Consider the following 18,737-nt stretch of genomic DNA (forward strand, 5'->3'; position numbering starts at 1 on the left):
AGAAGCAGTCAAGGATCCCTCTGTGGTTACTGGTACGTTCCTCCTCAAGAACTCTTATGCATGCGTACTTTTCGATAGTGGGGCAGAAAGAAGTTTCATAACTCACCAATTCAAACATATACTTAAGCAAAATTCTCAACCACTAGAAGATTCTTACATCGTAGAAATGGCAAATGGAAAGGTTGAGCGCGCTAATGATATTTACATAGGGTGTACTCTCACTCTAGACAACCATTTGTTCAAAATTGACCTTATGTCGGTCACCATAAAAAGTTTCGACATAATCATTGGTATGGATTGGTTAAGCCTTCATCGTGCCGACATTCTATGTTACGAAAGGGCCGTCCGCCTCAATCTGCCGAATGGCAACATTCTCACCGTTTATGGCAATAAACCTAGTGCGAACCTACAAATCATCTCTTGTGTTAAAACCCAAAAGTACCTCCGAAAGCAATACCATGCTTTCTTAGCCCACATCGTAAACAAGAAACAGGAGGTGAAGGACATCAAAGAAATTCCGGAAGTATGCAACTTCCCTGATGTTTTCCCAGACGATCTACCAGGTGTACCACTCACACGACAAGTCGAATTTTGTATCGACTTAATCCCAGGAGCTACCCCCGTCGCCAGGGCTCCATATCGCTTAGCACCGGCAGAAATGCAAGAACTATCCAGCCAGTTGAATGAACTATTGAGCAAAGGGTTCATCAGGCCAAGCTTCTCGCCCTGGGGAGCACCAGTCTTATTTGTAAAGAAGAAGGATGGGTCTTTTCGCATGTGCATAGACTATCGAGAACTAAAAAAACTCACTATCAAGAACCGTTATCCCCACCCCGAATCGATGACCTCTTCGACCAGCTCCAAGGAGCCAGCTACTTTTCGAAAATCGACCTGAGGTCAGGCTATCATCAACTACGAGTTCAGGAAGAGGATATCCCCAAGACGGCATTCAGAACTCGCTATGGGCACTATGAGTTTGTAGTGATGCCATTCGGGTTAACAAACGCGCCTGCGGTGTTCATGGATTTGATGAATCGAGTGTGTCGACCCTTCTTGGATAAATTCATCATCGTATTCATCGAGGATATCTTGGTCTACTCAAGGAGCGAAGAAGAGCACAGACAACACCTACGACTAGTTCTGGAGATTTTAAGAACCGAGAAGCTTTACGCTAAATTCTCAAAGTGTGAATTTTGGCTCCGTGAAGTAGGATTCCTTGGCCACGTAGTAAGCAAGGAAGGAATACATGTGGACCCCTCAAAGATCAAAGCAATCGAAGATTGGTCAACACCTACAACGCCAACAGAAATCCGACAGTTTTTGGGACTCGCGGGCTACTATCGAAGATTCATACAAAACTTCTCCAAGATCGCTAAGCCTCTCACCACCTTGACTCAGAAAGGTGTGGTGTTTGAATGGGATGATAAACAAGAAGCCGCCTTCCAGACACTAAAGCAAGCCCTATGCAGCGCACCAGTCTTGTCTCTTCCAGAAGGAACCGATGATTTTGTGGTGTATTGCGATGCTTCGAATCAAGGCCTCGGTTGTGTGCTCGTGCAAAGGGGAAAAGTCATCGCTTATGCATCAAGGCAACTGAAGACACATGAAGTTAATTATACAACCCACGACCTTGAACTGGGAGCGGTGGTGTTCGCCCTGAAGATCTGGAGGCACTACCTCTACGGCACCAAGTGCACCATCTTCACTAATCACAAAAGTCTTCAGCACATTCTCAATCAGAAAGAACTTAACATGCGCCAAAGAAGATGGGTGGAATTACTGAATGACTACGAATGTGAAATTCGCTACCACCCGGGCAAGGCCAATGTAGTAGCCGATGCCTTAAGCAAGAAAGAATACTCGGGTCGCCGAGTAAAATCCCTAGCCATGACCATCCATTCCCAACTGGCCACCCAGATCAAGGATGCCCAATTAGAAGCCTTGAAACCAGAAAACGTGGCAAGCGAAGAACTAAGGGGGATGGACAAGAACTTGGAAGTCAAAGGGGATGGAACTCGTTATCTCATGAATCGAATCTGGACATCGAAGTTCGGTGGGTACCGAGACGTTGTAATGAACGAGGCCCACAAGACTCGATACTCCATTCACCCTGGGTCAGATAAGATGTATCTAGACCTCAAAAGGTTATACTGGTGGCCAAACATGAAGGCTGAAATTGCTACTTATGTGAGCAAGTGCCTCACGTGCGCCAAGGTCAAGGTGGAATATCAGAAGCCATCAGGACTACTTCAACAACCGGATATACCCGAGTGGAAGTGGGAGCGAATAACCATGGACTTCATAACCAAACTGCCTAAGACATCAGGTGGGATGGATACCATATGGGTGGTTGTGGACAGATTGACCAAGTCCGCGCACTTTCTGCCAATAAAGGAAACAGACAAGATGGAGAAGTTAACCAGGACGTACATTAAAGAGATCGTGCGACTACATGGTGTACCAACATCCATTATCTCTGATCAAGATAGTAGATTCACCGCGCGATTCTGGTAGTCCCTACAGAAGTCTCTGGGAACTAGGCTTGACATGAGTACGGCCTACCATCCACAAACTGACGGACAAAGCAAGAGAACCATCCAGACATTGGAAGACATGCTGAGAGCCTGTGTGATAGATTTTGGTAAGGCATGGGATACCCATCTGCCGCTTATCGAATTCTCTTATAATAACAGCTATCACACTAGCATTGGAGTCGCTCCATTCGAAGCTCTCTACGGTCGCAAGTGTAGATAACCACTGTGTTGGGCCGAAGTTGGGGATACTCAGCTAGCCAGAGGGCAAGTCCCTGATAGCACCCTTACTGGGCCTGAAATCATAAGGGAAACCACAGAAAAGATCATTCAAATTCGGGAAAGACTGAAAGCGTCTCGTGATCGACAAAAGAGTTATGCGGATAAGCGACGCAAACCTTTAGAATTCCAGATCGGAGACCGGGTACTACAAAAAGTTTCCCCCTGGAAGGGGATGATACGTTTCGGTAAACGAGGGAAACTAAACCCAAGGTACATCGGTCCGTTCGAAATCCTTGCTAGGATTGGTCCTGTGGCGTACAAACTCCGACTACCACAAGAACTTAGTAATGTACACCCTACCTTCCACGTATCCAACTTAAAGAAGTGTTTGTCTGACGAGACACTCGTAATACCACTCGAAGAAATCGAAGTTAATGAAAATCTCCACTTTGTGGAGGAACCCGTCGAGATCATGGATCGAGAGATCAAGAGAACAAAACAAAGTCGCATTCCCATAGTGAAGGTTCGTTGGAACGCGAAACGAGGGCCTGAGTTTACCTGGGAACGTGAAGATCAAATGAAGCGAAAGTATCCACATCTTTTCCCAAACCCTTGAAGTCCCAGCTGAATTTAAATTTCGGGACGAAATTCCCTCTAACGGGGGGATGATGTGACAATCGTCAATCTTGAGTCAAGTCAAGTCATCAAGTCAAGCCGGTCAACTCGATTAAACCTTGTGCATTAGGGTTTGTGTTATGTTCATACTGTATAACTTGCTATATTAATGGGAAAACATCACTTGAGAAAAGTCTTGTGTTAAAATTTCCTAAGCCCTAGTGCTAATCAATGAACTAAACTGATAAAAACCATGTTGCATACTCATTGGGAGTGTGTGGGATCCTTAATCATGACTTAACGGGGCTCAAGAAACTTGCATTGCGGAGCCAAACACTCACAAATGCCACACTTGAAATCTCTCTCAAATATCTCTTTGTATGAGAAATCTCTCCAAGAATGTCAAATTTCTCCCAAATCTCTCCAAGTATGTGAAATCTCTCTCAAATATCTCCTTGTATGAGAAATCTCTCCAAGAATGTCAAATCTCTCCCAAATATCTCCAAGTATGTGAAATCTCTCTCAAATATCTCTTTGTATGAGAAATCTCTCCAAGAATGTCAAATCTCTCCCAAATCTCTCCAAGTAGGTGAAATCTCTCCCAAATCTCTCTCAAAAGTTCCCGTAACTTTTTGGAATCATTCGGGTCATACCGACCCTTAACCGGGTAAAAAACGGCTTAAAACGGGGCGAAAACGAGAAAAATAGGCTTTAGGAACCGAAACCGGGAAGAGAGGCCTCTTAGGACCAGAACCGAGCCTCTGGTGGCTGAGGCATGCGAGACCGAGCCTCGGTCTCTGCCTCTCTCGGTCTCTCTTATGGTCGCTTGGTCTCTGCCTTCTCACGCTCTGCCTCTCTCGGTCTCTCTTCTGGTCGCTCGGTCTTTGCCTTCTCACGCTCTGCCTCTCTCGGTCTCTCTTCTGGTCGCTCGGTCTCTGCCTTCTCACTCTCTGCCTCTCTCGGTCTCTTCTGGTCGCTCGGTCTCTGCTCCTTCTCTCCTCTCTGTCTCTTCGCGCCCCTCTGTTCTCTCCTCCCCCCTCTCGGTTCCTACCCTCTTTCTTCTCCCCTCTCGGTTCCTACCCTCTCTCTTCTCCCCTCTCGGTTTCTACCCTTCCTCCTCTCGGTTTCAGCATTAGAAGGCCGAACCTCGGCCAGATTTCGGAAATTTGTCACTTTTAGCCCATTTTTGATATTTTTAACATTTTGAGCCCGTTTTTCGTGATTTTAAAGCGGGATTTTCTCCAGAAATTATATTTTAACATCATAAACTCTAAATATTCATAATTTAAACATATTTTTATGAAAATCATTATCTAAATAATAAAGATCTAATGGGGGATTTATTTAAGGTGGAGTGTTGACTTTGCCTTAACTTATGACACAAGCAACCACCCCATACCCACTCTATCACCAGCCATACCTCCTCACCTTACCTATGTCACCTCAATGTCCCTTACACTCAAATTACACTCACTCTCACGTTTTTTTTTGAGCTGGAACAAACACCCACACTCCTCATTTTCTCTCATTACTCTCATTCCACTAAGTAACAAACACCACTTTTCTCTCAAACTTTTTCTACACAAATTTCGAGATTCAAGGCTGATTTCAAGTGTTCTTCCACTCTTAGTAAGTAAAATTCATCCTCCCTATTATTATTTCACTTCATTCTACTCAAATCTTTGATTTCTTACACAAACTCCATAACTATAATGTTAGATTCTCGGAAATCTTCAAGGCATCTCCAAGTGTTCTTGAATTAAACACTTCCATTCTTCAACAATCATCTACTGAAATCACTTAATGTGAGTTCATACCCCTACATTTTCATGTTTTCTCAAGTTTTCAGGGGGGGAATACAAGTTAAAATACTAAGAACATAACTAAATTTTTCTAACAGCCTTCATCAGAAAAGTTCAACTCCATTCACGGACTGTTTTGGGCATCTTAAACATTTTTGTTTTCAAAACTGTACAAGGTGAAAATAGTTCAAGTTCTTAGCTTTAAAATGGCTACTTGCACATCTCCATAAGATTTTTCTACAATTTATGCTGACTTTTACAAAACTGCCTATCATTTCAAACAGCAATCCGGACCAGTCTGTGATTTTGGACTTATTCACCCATGTTGGAGGTCCTTAAAAATCGTGATAAAAATTATGAGTAAACTAGACACATTTTGTGAACTCTCAGAATTTACGGATCTAGTTTTCGACTTCGTATGATTTTTCTATGATTTTTCTAAAACAGGGCAGAATGGCTAAAGTTAGCCAACAGCATGTAAATATCATAACACTTTGTATTATGTTGAGCAAAGTGTATAATCATGAGTTCTAATTATTGAATGTGTTTCCTTGTTAGTTTGTCATCATGAACTGAAACTAAGTAATTCATAATAAATTTTATTCATTCATTTAGAACGCGTATATTAAACTATAAAAAGTATAGTTTGATAAATTCATAACACTAATACATATCTATAAGAGAGTTCATACATATTACATACATTTTAGATAAACTATAATAGGTATAGTTTATGATACATCACTCAACACACTCGTACAAAAAGGGTACATTCATACAAGAAAGATTTATATTCACACACATTTCACGTAAACTTGTTAACCTATGTTGTGAGACTCTCTCTCTCCCCGTACGTCCGAGTGCGGGATATAATTCCTGGTAGTTATAATCAGAATCTCCCTGAGGGAGAACGTGATACTTGTATATAGATCTATATTGGGTTTGACACCCCACACCTTGCTGCTAGCTACAGTGGGACCTGCAGGTCTACGGGTGACAAATGTCATTTCATTTTCGCGACGCCTGAGAAACGTTGTGGCAGGTTCACATAGTCACAGTATGATTATAGCGACTCACCTAGGGAGATAACAATTCATAAAGTTTACGGGATTTCATAAAACCGAAGTAGGTTTTAGGTTGATTTAAAATTTACTTTCCATATCATTTTAAACTCACGACATTTCTACTAAGTAATGATGATTTCTTATACATTTTGGTCTTTGGTTATAAGGCTACATTTTTCGGATTTCAAGGAAAATATCGGATTTTTCTTAAACAAACGCGACATTTACATGTGAAAGACTTCTACTAAGTTTTATAATAAAAGCTTATGAACTCACCAACCTTTGTGTTGACACTTTTCAAACAACTTGTATTCTCAGGAAAACACTAAACAGGTAATCAAGTGCTTTTGAGGATGGGACGTTAAGGCGTCAAACTTTTCATATTTTGTCAACATATTGTAATTGATTTTGAACCATGTAATTCATACAAGTGATGTAACTTTTCCAATTATATATATGTTGGTTGTGTTTGCTTAAATTACTATTGAAATTGTGGTTATGATACTACATGAAGTCCTCCACCCCCGGACGTTTCCGCCATCCTTGGTTTGGGGGTGTGACAGATTGGTATCAGAGCGTGGTTTATAGTGAATTAAGTATGTCAAACCACATAAGATATACAAACTATAAACACATTTGGGACTAAAAGTCTCTGATTCTTAAAATGCTTTAACGAGTTGTACTTTTAGAAAACAAATAATTTCTTGTTTTAAAGTATACTTACATGCATTCTATACTAGCTTGGTGTCATATCTTAGGAGAACATAAATTGAAAGAGGAGGAGTCGAACATTATTAGTACGCCTTAGCATGTGTAATCAGTTCTGGGAGGGATATAGCCTGATCAACTATATCCGTCAAAGAAGTAACTTACGCACACTGAGGAATAGTCGTAATGAACACGCTAAGAAACAAATACAAACATTTAAAAAATACTATAGGAGTATTTGTACGTTTCTATAGCGCCAGATTATTATTTTCCGATATGTGCTTCTTAACCCCGTTTCTCGTGCAGACGACATGGCAGGATTTCATATACCCGGGGACCCCTATTTTCCCAATCAAGGAAATGCGGGATGGATTGATGACGAGCCCAAGGAGGATCCCGAAGAGGATCCCGAGGAGGATCCCGAAAAGGATCCCGAGGAGGATCCCGAAAAGGATCCCGAGGAGGAAAACGAACAAGAAGAAGAAGAGGAAGACGACCAAGAAGAAGTGGAAGACGAAAAGGAAGAAGAGGAAGGTGATGAGATAGTCATGTTTGGGAACGAAGTGGAGGAACCACCAGAAGTATTCAACCCTCCCTACATCGCGAGGGTACCCGCGCACTGTTTTGGATACAACGGACCTGAACCCCCTTGGGTAACAACGATCAAAAGATGGAGCCGACAACAACGCCAGCGGTCACCATATGGCTACCAACGAGGTTACTATGATCTCACTCATGGTGGACCGGCTGACAGAGCTCTCCCCATCACGATACAACGAATAGCAAGTATGGATGATCGTGGTAGGAGGACGACCGATCAGGTCCGGGAGTTAAGAGCCATCGTACAGTCTACTACTGATCGCACTAGAGACCTGGAACGAGACTCCCACCACAGAGACCAACTCATTGAAGACCTTCTCGCAGCTCAAGCAGAAACAAGAGAGTATCGGGAAAGATACATGGCACTCGAAGAGAGAATGGTTGCAGCCGAACGCAGATTGGCGGAATTACAGGGCGCATCGACATCATCGCAGCCTCCGTCAAAGAAGGGTCGCAGTGATTAGAACTCGTTACTATTCTCACGTCTTGGTAGTAAAACTTTATGAGTACGCGTTGGTGCTACTCTTTGTATGTAGGTCGACCCTGCGACTAAGTGATTACACTATTCAAAGGGCTTTTGTAATGCCAAAACTATCTTTTGTAACGATGTAATGTAGACCCTTATGAGGTCAAACTTTTCCCTCTAAACGTTATGTACTAAAAGTTATCAATGAAATTTGGCATGCGTTTTATTTATTGAATGCTTGGCACTATACATCATAACCTGATCACACAAATAGTTTACGAATAATAAAGTTTTGATAAAATACAAGAGGGATGAAACCAGTAACACTCGACTCGTTATCACTATTGAAGTCTTACCGACTGGTCATTTTTTTTTATGACAGAACCATGCCACCAAGGAAAAGACCAAGGCCTTCCAACAACACAGTGCCGCCTCCACCACCACCTCCGCAGTTTGATCCTGCGATGTTCCAGGCTGAAGTAACGGCATCCGTGGTGGCAGCAATGTCGCAAATGGGAACCAATGGTTCTGGCGGTTCTGGATCCGGAGCTACCAATTCCATTCATGGGGACAGCACGGGGCGTACGAGGGAGTGCTCTTACAAAGACTTCACGAATGGCAAACCCGACCCTTTCAATGGAAGTGGGGGCGTTATCACGCTGGTGCAATGGTTCGAAAGGACCGAGGCAGTTTTCGAAATCTGCGCTTGTCCCGAAGTGAGCAAGGTCAAGTATGTGGCATTCACTTTCACTGTAAAAGCACTTACTTGGTGGAATGGCCGAGTTAAATCACTTACTCCTGCAGTAGCTAACGCAATCAGCTGGGAGGATTTGAAAGCCTTAATGTTAAAGGAATACTGCCTGAGGAAGTGACTTTAACCAATCTTTTGCAGCTCCTTTAAATGTGACAGGAAGCATGAGAAGAAGCTGGATCTCGCGAGGCACATTTGGTACATTGAAGTAATCAGCCACATCATTTACTTCATCCAAGTGCTTATAGGCGTCTTCGTGATCTTTCCCGTAAAAAGGAATCTCCTTGAGTTGAGCGAGAATATGGCCCTTTAGCTTGAAAGTAGCGGTTGCGGGAATTTCGGGTTGCACAAGTCTCGGCCCGGTGTCATCACGCATCCTCTTCTTCCATTCCCCCATGGGGATTTCGTCAATATTAGCCATAGCGGTGGTTAAATCATCTTCAAGCTCGTATGTGGGTTCGTCTTCTTCCTCGGTCTCGTACTCGGTGTCTTTTTGAATTGGGTCTTCGATTGTCAACGAGGCACTGGATGCTCCTGATTTGTTGCTCCTTTTCTTGCTGAAAACGGACTTGAGGTTTTTGAGTGGTGAGTTCTTTGAAGAAGCGGATTCTCCAACGGTTTTGCCTTTGCTCCTTCTTAGTGCGGTTTCCGGATCTTCAAGAGGGGGAACCAAAGGTGTATCAGATCCTCGGGTCATGAAACAACTGCAATCAAAACAGAAAACGCGTAAAAAGAACAAAAAAAATATAATAAAATTAAAGCTGATTTAGCGTCGTACTCGCCGAGTTTTTAATCCTACTTTTAGTTGTAAAATAAACACACAAAGGCAGTGTACCTATCAATTGTGGAATAGTTTAAGCAAGTAGGGTATCAAACACAGGGAACGGCAAATTAAAATTAAAAACTAATTCTATCTAAATTAATTAATAAGTAGATGGTTTTCTCTAGTTTTACAAGACTAGAAACTTGCTAACTATTACTTAATCTAAAAAAAGAACTAGAAAAACAGAGAATTAACTAGATTCAATAATGCGAAGGAACTTCTGTTTAGTTCAACTCAATTGATCCTATGGTTGATTTCAAGGTAATAGTGCAATGGATTAATTCTTTTGTTGGTTACCGATTCAAGTGATTAGGTTCGTGTTCACTACACTAATCCTTAGCAAATAAACTAACTTAAATAGTGATCAGTTGTCTAATTCAATTTAGTTCACTAGATTAATTATTCGAATTACTTTAGACTCACAATAGTTAATCAATTTGGTTTTAATTAACTTCTTGTTGATGGTCATCACACAAGCTTGCACATAAATTTACTTAATTTTCTTATTAATCCTAGTTTCATGTTCATTAATCCTCGACATATAGCAAAGTAGTCACAAGATATATGAGGTTGATAATCAAACGATGTTCATGCTATTTAATTATCTTCATATTAACAGAAAATTAATTATCATTCACACACAGGTTCTTTAGTAAGCTAAAATAACAAATAAATCACCAACATTGAATTAATCCTACCAATAATCAAACCATAGTCTCAATTTTGTATCCCCAAACAGAAGTTTAAGAGTTTTAGCTCATGATTGAAGTAAATAACAATGCAAAAACAAATTCTAATTGTCTAACCATAATGGAAAACAAAAGATTAAGTATAATGATGGAATTTGCCTCAAATCTCCTTCAGGATTGAATTGCAGCTTCTATCTTCGTCTTCTAGGGTTTCTCTAGCCTCTGAATCGTAGCTAATTACTCCAGAATTATCCCAGAAGTTTTTTTCCTTGATCTGAGAAGTTATCTATATATTTGCGTATCGACTCGTCGAGTCAGGTGGCGACTCGTCGAGTCCGTCTCACAATATCCGTATGCGATAAGCATCTGGGTTCCCGAGTCATTATCCTCACTTGGACTCGCCGAGTAGTCAATTCTACTCGCCGAGTAGGTGCTCTTTTTGGTGTTTTTCTTCTTTATCCAATTCCCGAGCTCCTAACCTCTTCTCCTGCTTCCTTTTGCTTCCGAGCTTCATTTTTGGACTGAAAATACAATTTAAACACTTTTAAGTACCTTTTGTCCATGAAATGCAATAATTTAGCTAATAAATGAATAAAAATCTATACTTAATACAAACTAAATATGCACATATCACCCACGATACATCGGACCATTCGAGATTCTTGTCCGGATCGGTCTAGTGGCCTACAGGCTACAACTACCCTCAAAACTTAGCAACGTACACCCCATATTTCACATGTCAAATCTGAAAAAGTGCCTATCAGATGAAACCCTCATTGTTCCTCTGGATGAGATCGAGGTGAGTGAGAATCTCCTGTTCGTCGAAGAACCAGTTGAAATAATGGACAAGGAAGTGAAGTGTACAAAACAAAGTTGTGTTCCGATTGTGAAGGTTCGATGGCATGCTAAGCGCGAATCGGAATTCACATGGGAATGTGAAGATAAAATGATGCAAAAGTACCCTCACCTTTTCTCTAGTTCCTAAGAATAGCTTTTGAAAGAATTTTGGGACAAATTTCCCTCTAACGGGGGGATGATGTCACAATTAACAGTTTAGGGCTAGGAAATTATGTTCACGTGTAAATGACTCCATATGTAGCACTGTACTTAAATGTAAATCCCGCTCAATGATATATCAGTTTATGCATCCAAGAACATGAATTCAGTCGAAACTTCTTCATGAAAGCTTTAAACCTAATCCAATCAGTTTTATTCACTCAACTTTGGGTTTAAACCTTGGATTCTCAGTTCAACCCTCTTACTGGACTGAGACCTCTTTATTGGGCTCTAATAGGCCAATAACCTCCCAACTTGACTCTTTTGAGCCAAAAAACCACAATTGGGCCCTAGTTGGGCCAAAATTCATTAAGCAATAATATTTTGGGCCATAAGACCCTTAGTGGGCCTTATTGGGTCATGATACCTTTCTTAGGGCATAATGGGCCCAACACTCCATTTAGCATTATTTTAGGGCTAAGACACTCTTAATGGGCCTTATTGGCCCAATACCCTCCATAGATCATTATTGGACCTAGAACCTTCTAATTTGGGCCTATTGGGCTGAAAACTCATTCATTTACCCTTTTGGGTCGTAAACTTGTATGTGGGCCCCATGGGCCAAAAAATATTTATTGGGCTAATGTATTCTCGGTTACTATATATCCAACACAAGCCCAATATTTATTTTCCTTCCTCCCCTCTCTTATTTTCGGTTTATTAAAGAAAAGAGATTTCGTTAACATTGGTGACACCTCACCATTAACCTACATATAACCATGCAAATTACATTTCATATAACTAAGCAAAGAGTATTAGCCATCAAGTATTACCTACTAATCTCTCTTTCCTCTCTCCCGCTACTTACAGCTGAAGACCCACCACCACCCTCACTTCATCTCATTTTCAACTTCCATTTCTCTCTAAAGCACAAAGAACTCTTTTCCTTTTTCTCCAAAAATCGTGTAGTGTATGTGTAAGGATTGTCCTAAGGAATAGGGATGAAGTCCATCGTTGCCATGGTTTAATATAACAAGCACTAAATTCATAGTTGTCAGGGCTCATCTAACAGGCACTAAGTCCATAGTTTCCAGGGTTTATGAGAGAACCACTTCTCTAATACCTTTACAATAATATTACACCAAAAATGGTACATGCATATTTTTAATATAATTTACAAAAGTCTGGATACAAACCAACTATTAAGATTTTTACAAAGTTTTATATATTACACAACTTCCCAGGAATTTATAGACTAAGTACAAAAGTGATAGTATTAATTATTCTACAGCTTCCAAAAGTACATGACTATATTGGATGCTTATCACCTGCAATAGTTAAACACTGAGAGGGATGAGCGAGTGACGCTTAGTGAGTTCAACAACAGTTACAATATAACTCTATCATATATATATATATATATATATATATATATATATATATATATATATATATATATATATATATATATGATAGAAACAAAGAGGCACAAAGAACAACAAAGGCATATGTGTATCACATGTCAGGCTTTCTATATCAACCAATGATTTGATTCAAAGATTTACAACCAATGAGATACAACAATTTCAACATGATATACATCAATAAGACTTCAGCCCAAGCGGAACCGAAAATACAATTTCGGATTATCATTTTGCTAGAATATACAAACTTTCAGCCCTACATAACCCTATGTCAATACCAGAAGTTATACGAGTCATGCCCTACATGGCCAAAAGCACAAAACCAATACCAGAAGTGATACTAGACATGCTCTACATGGCCAAAGGAATAAATCCGATACTAGAATAATACGAGACATGCTCTACATGGACAAAGGCTCAAAGCCAATACCAGAAATGATACGAGTCATGCTCTACATGATCAACAGTATAAAACGAGAATAACCCAGGAAAACACATTGAACATATAACACGTAACATACAATTGTCCCTATATTGAACTCACCGTGAAATAACCGAATGATAAAATGATAATTTGGGCAGATCTTCGTATCTAAAAATGACTTTCTTTGACGAAACTGGAGTTTTTTTTTTGAAAACCGGGCTTTGTACGGGCAGAGTTTCAACTTGAAAATATCATTTTCCCGGGGTCTTTGGTGCTTCGGGACTTGCTTCTGGTGTTAGGGATGTTCCCTAGGATTCGGGGGTGTTAGGGTAGTTTGAGAGAGAGTAGAAGATCAAAGATGTGAGAAATTGTAACCTAAACTCAGAGACCTTCGCATTCTATTTATAGTAGGAGCCTAGTCCTCAGTACGTTGGGCGTAACTGGGGAGACGCTGGGAGTTTTGTTACACGGTGCGTAGCAAGTGACGTGGCATTGATTCGGTTCCCGGGCCTCGAACATGCCAAGAGCGTATGATACATGTCCTTCGATTGTAGTACGTTGGGCACACGTTCGAAGTATGTTGGGCGTATATCTGTATGCTAAGCGTACACCATGGTACGCTGGGTGTTCTTCCAGCCTCGAAGTTTGTACCTAAAATTTCAAATTTTCATACATTTTTCATATGAGCTCCATTTTTTTGACATTTTTATATCCACGCATAGGTGAAATTATACTTTACAACTTTCGTTTAGACTCCGTCGGCTAATTTTGACTTCATTTTTAATATTATATTTTTAACAGGCCGGGACAGAAAAAGTCTGTTAAAAATTCATAACTTCTTCATCCGACGTCCGTTTCTGTTTGTCTTTTTACCATTGAACTACAATCAACAAGATCTTCGATTCTCGTTTAGATTTTATCGGCTCAAAATCACTCGATCTATAAGTCGAATTTCGAGCTCTACACTATTTTGCCGATTTCTAGAAAAATCATAATTTCCTCATACGAAGTCAGATTTGGACGTTATTTTTATGAAAGTTCTCGGTTTAATGAATACTATAACTTTCATTTAGATCACTAAAGCTAAAAAGTAGTTTATTGAAAACTCACTTTTTATGTCATACGGTGTCGTACCGGTTGATAATTCGTAACTTCTTCGTTATAACTCGGATTTCGATGAGGTTTTCGCCTAAAAGTTTCTAACGAGATAATTTACAACTTTCAGTTTTTACATGTTCGTTAATTTCGATAATTTACATTTTGATTGGAATCTCATAAGACTTCCCATCTCTTTATGAATGATTCTAAACATAGTTTTAATTCAAATCCCATAGAACTATCTTGTTAGAACGTAACACTCAAAATCATATATTATATATTAATATTAACTTTTAAGCTATCAAGCTTACCAAAACATGATAATTATACATGGTTATTAACGTGTATGTTACAAATACCTCATCATTTTGAGGATTTCGTCCTCGAAATTACAATGATTTAAACAAATGGGGAAATTTCGCTCTTATCTCATTCTTATTTTCCTAAGTATAATTTTGGCCTTGATGGTGTTTCCACTTCACAAGCACCAACTCCACTTCTTTATTAAGCAATTCGGTCGTTCTTTTCTTTACGATCTCTTCAGGCTCTTCGACATATCTTAATTTATTATTTAGTTTCACTTCGGATAACGAGACCGTTTCATCATATATGCTTAAACATTTACAGAGATAACTCACATGAAACACATAATGAATACCTGCCAAATCTTCCAGCAATTCCAAACGGTATGCTTGCTTAACAATTCTATGGATAATTTTGAAAGGTCTAACAAATCTAGGACTCAGTTTTCCTTTAATTTCTTACCAAATTGCATAATGTCTTTCCATGGGGATACCTTCAGCGTTACAAAATCACCCACTTAGAATTCTATGGGTCGTCTCCTCTTTTCTGCATATGAATTCTATCGATCCTGGGCCACTTTCATTCTTTCTCGTACAATTTGAATCTTGTCAATGGTGTCTTGAATCATTTCAGGGCCTCCAAGGATTTTCTGTCCTACATCATGCCAACATAATGGAGTACGACATTTACGACCATATAATGCTTCATATGGTGGCATTTTGATTGAAGTGTGGTAGTTGTTGGTATATGAAAATTCGAGAAGAGGTAAGTACTTGTCCCAGTTATGTAACGACCCAATTTTTACAAAGAAAAATTTCATTTTTAATTAATAAAACACTTTTGCATAAACCATGAAATCCACGTAATTGTTTCTAAATCAACATTCATTATAATTTTATTTAATCATCAGAGTGTCCACAAAACATATCAGTAAACGAGAGATAGAGTGCACATCGTGGCATCATGCCTTGCCCTTGCAATTGGGCTCTGATGTACCTAAAACAAATCAACAACCTGTAAGCGAAATTCTTAGTGAGTTCCCCAGAGCATACCACACACAATCCACATACACATACACTGCTAGCTAATAAAGCTACATATATCACATAAGCCATGCATACATAAAATCTGTAAGAATGCCATGGGATACCCCACATGGTCTTACATCCAATGTCATGGGCTACCCCACATAGTATTTACCTAGGAATGGCATAGGCTACCCCACATGGTCTTACATCCAACGTTATGGACTACCCCACATGGTCTTTACCTAAGAATGTCATGGGTTACCCCACATGGTCTTATATCCAATTCCACGAGCTCCTCCCCCCCCCCCCTAGGGTCTTCCAAACAATGACACACAATCACATAACATATCAAATCGCAGAATGACTAACACATATAAACACATAATGGGCCGGCCTTGGTGCCTTAGACCCAAGGGTATGGTGAGAAAAGTTACCTTGTCTGTTGAATGAGAAAGCTGCTCTCCTACCAATCTGTAACCTCCTGTGCTGAACAGAATAATAATCTGTGTTAGGGATTTACTTGATTAAAGGAAACCCCAATTTCCATAACCTTCCATAAGGCCCAAATACCCTTTATTTGCTAATGGGCCCAAACTCCCTGTCCAAAATCAATATTGGGCCTCTTTCCCAATAAGGCCCAACCAATATATCTATGGCCCATGACAGATAAAATAGCCCATAATTCACAGGATGCAACCAGGTCCAATAACCAAAATAAGGCCTAAAAGCTCAAAGGTCCAAAACAGATTCGGCCCATCAGTGATGTGTACGCTTAACATACCATCCTGGTACGTGCAGCGTACTGGGGTTTGGGATTTACGCGTTGCGTACACTGGGTTACGCCCAACATACTACCAGATTAAGATCTTTCTCCATTAAGTGCTTAATACTCAATTCCTTTATGTCTAAAAGTCAGATCTAGGCTTGTTAAGATGTCCTAAGGCATAAAGTTGGCAACTTTATGCCTTTACATGCCATATATGCACCCAACACCACCATTAAGACCTTTTCAAGGTTCTTAACCCATGCATGAGGTCAAAATTCCCACTAAGACTCCGTTTTTATGACATGAAAGGACCAAGGGGCCTCAGATCTGTCATTCCCATCTTCTGGAGTTGCTAAACTCACAAATGGAGGTACAAAATCAACAAAAGGGACAAAGCTAGAAAACCCTAGCAAGCTCTAGAGATTTAAGTGGAAAGATCCAAGATTTTTACCTCTAGGAAATCCTCAAGGTCATCTATATTCATATTCTTGAAGAGAAATGACACTCCAAGCTTCCTTGACCACTTCCTTCTTCTTGGATGAGCACAAAAGGACAACAATTTCACTCTCAAGGCTCAAAATGCACTTACAAAGGATATTAGGGCTTCCAGGAACATTTGAAGGTGAACAGAGCTGGTGAGGGTGAGGCCCAAGTGATTTAAGGGAGTTTAAATAGGTCAAAAGTCCGAAAATTAGGGTTTGCACCCCCGGCATGTACGCCCAACATACTTCTAGTGTTCCCAGTGTACGTCCAGCTCCTCCGCGACCATCCATACATAGTACGCTAAGCGTACACTTGAGTACGCCTAGCGTACTTAAAGAATCAATTACGTGAAAATGTAAATTCTTTGAGGGTTTCAAGCCATACCTGGTTTAGGGTGTTACAACTCTCCCCCACTTGAACTAGACTTCGTCCTCGAAGTCCGCAATTGCAAATAAATTAGGATAATGTTCTCGCATCTCTTCCTCCAGCTCCCAATTCCATTCGGAGCCTTTCCGAGGCTGCCATTGCACCTTTACCAATTTTATCTCCTTGTTCTGAAGACCCTTTGTCTTCTTATCTAAGATGAAGACTAGCTTCTCAACACAGTTCATGCCCTTATCCACCTGAATATCGTCCAATGAAATAATCGCAGACTCATCAGCAATAACATAACACATTATTATGATAAACCATTATGCTAAGTGCATCAACAACTACATGATGGGTTTAATACAAACAATCCTATGTGTGCATGCAACCCTAATATTGGATCTATGTTTTCACTATTAGTTATACAACTTTATGAACACAAAAAGAAACCTGGCATGCTACTATAATTTTCGAAATTCATATATAAAGCTAGAATACATACCTTTTGTTGTTATATAGCAATAACAACTAGTTCCTTGAATTTCCTTAGCTCTTGAAAGCAAGTACCACAAGTGTAGTACCTCTAATGGAGTCACAAACACCATATGCAACTTGGATGAAGAGGAGAAGAAAAGGAGGCACCAAAAACGGCTGGAAACCCTAATGGAAGTGTTGTCCACGTTTTTGGGGCCTAAGGGGTCCTTTATATACTTGTGTGGGCTGCTAGGGTTTCAGTCAAAACCCTAATGGACAGCTTAAACTCTAAGCAGCCCATGGAACCTTTTGGACAAGGCTATGGACGAAAATATGATGGGCTTCCATCATAATTTCGTTCACCCCTTATTCCTTTAGCATTCCTTAGCCCAATAACTCAATTATCCAATAATTGCAGTCCGGTTCCCTATATTTTAATTAATCTCTTTTAGTCACAAAATTAATTCTTAATTAATTATTGACTAATATTAATTAAACAATATGATTTCTCCTTTAATATATTATTCTCATAATATATTAATAAATCATATTTAAACCTTTCTCTCCTTAAATCATCCTACATATTGCTATGGTGAAGGCAACCCAAAAGGACCATGCTCATAATCGGGTCAAGTACATACCAAAATAGTTATGGACTTAGACACTAATCCAATAGTCTCCCACTTGGATAAGTCTAATAACTATTTTCCGTATGACTTCAGAACCAGATCAGCAATTGTAGCTTTCAAAAGCCGCTGTCAACTCTGATCTTATCAGATAGCGCGTCCTCTAGATAAGGGATTATATATTCCTCCATTCTCAAGATATCGTATAGACATAAGACATGAATTTCAATCATTCTCTCTATACTGTTTCCCGACTTCCGATTTATGACGACTGACAACAGACTACAATTGAACACATCAACTTAGTCCCGGCTTGGCCAAGCGCTTAGGTGTCATCACTAAATCATCGAGAGGCCCACATATATCGCTTTTATCCCACTTTGGGTAAAAGGAATGGATAAACTTTGACTCAAATGCTCGCTTGCATTTACTGATCGAATCACACACAATAATAAGTTTTATAACACCAAGTTAC

The sequence above is a fragment of the Lactuca saligna genome, chromosome 9 (assembly GCF_052625555.1).
Source record: "Lactuca saligna cultivar CGN05327 chromosome 9, ASM5262555v1, whole genome shotgun sequence".
Taxonomy (NCBI): domain Eukaryota; kingdom Viridiplantae; phylum Streptophyta; class Magnoliopsida; order Asterales; family Asteraceae; genus Lactuca; species Lactuca saligna.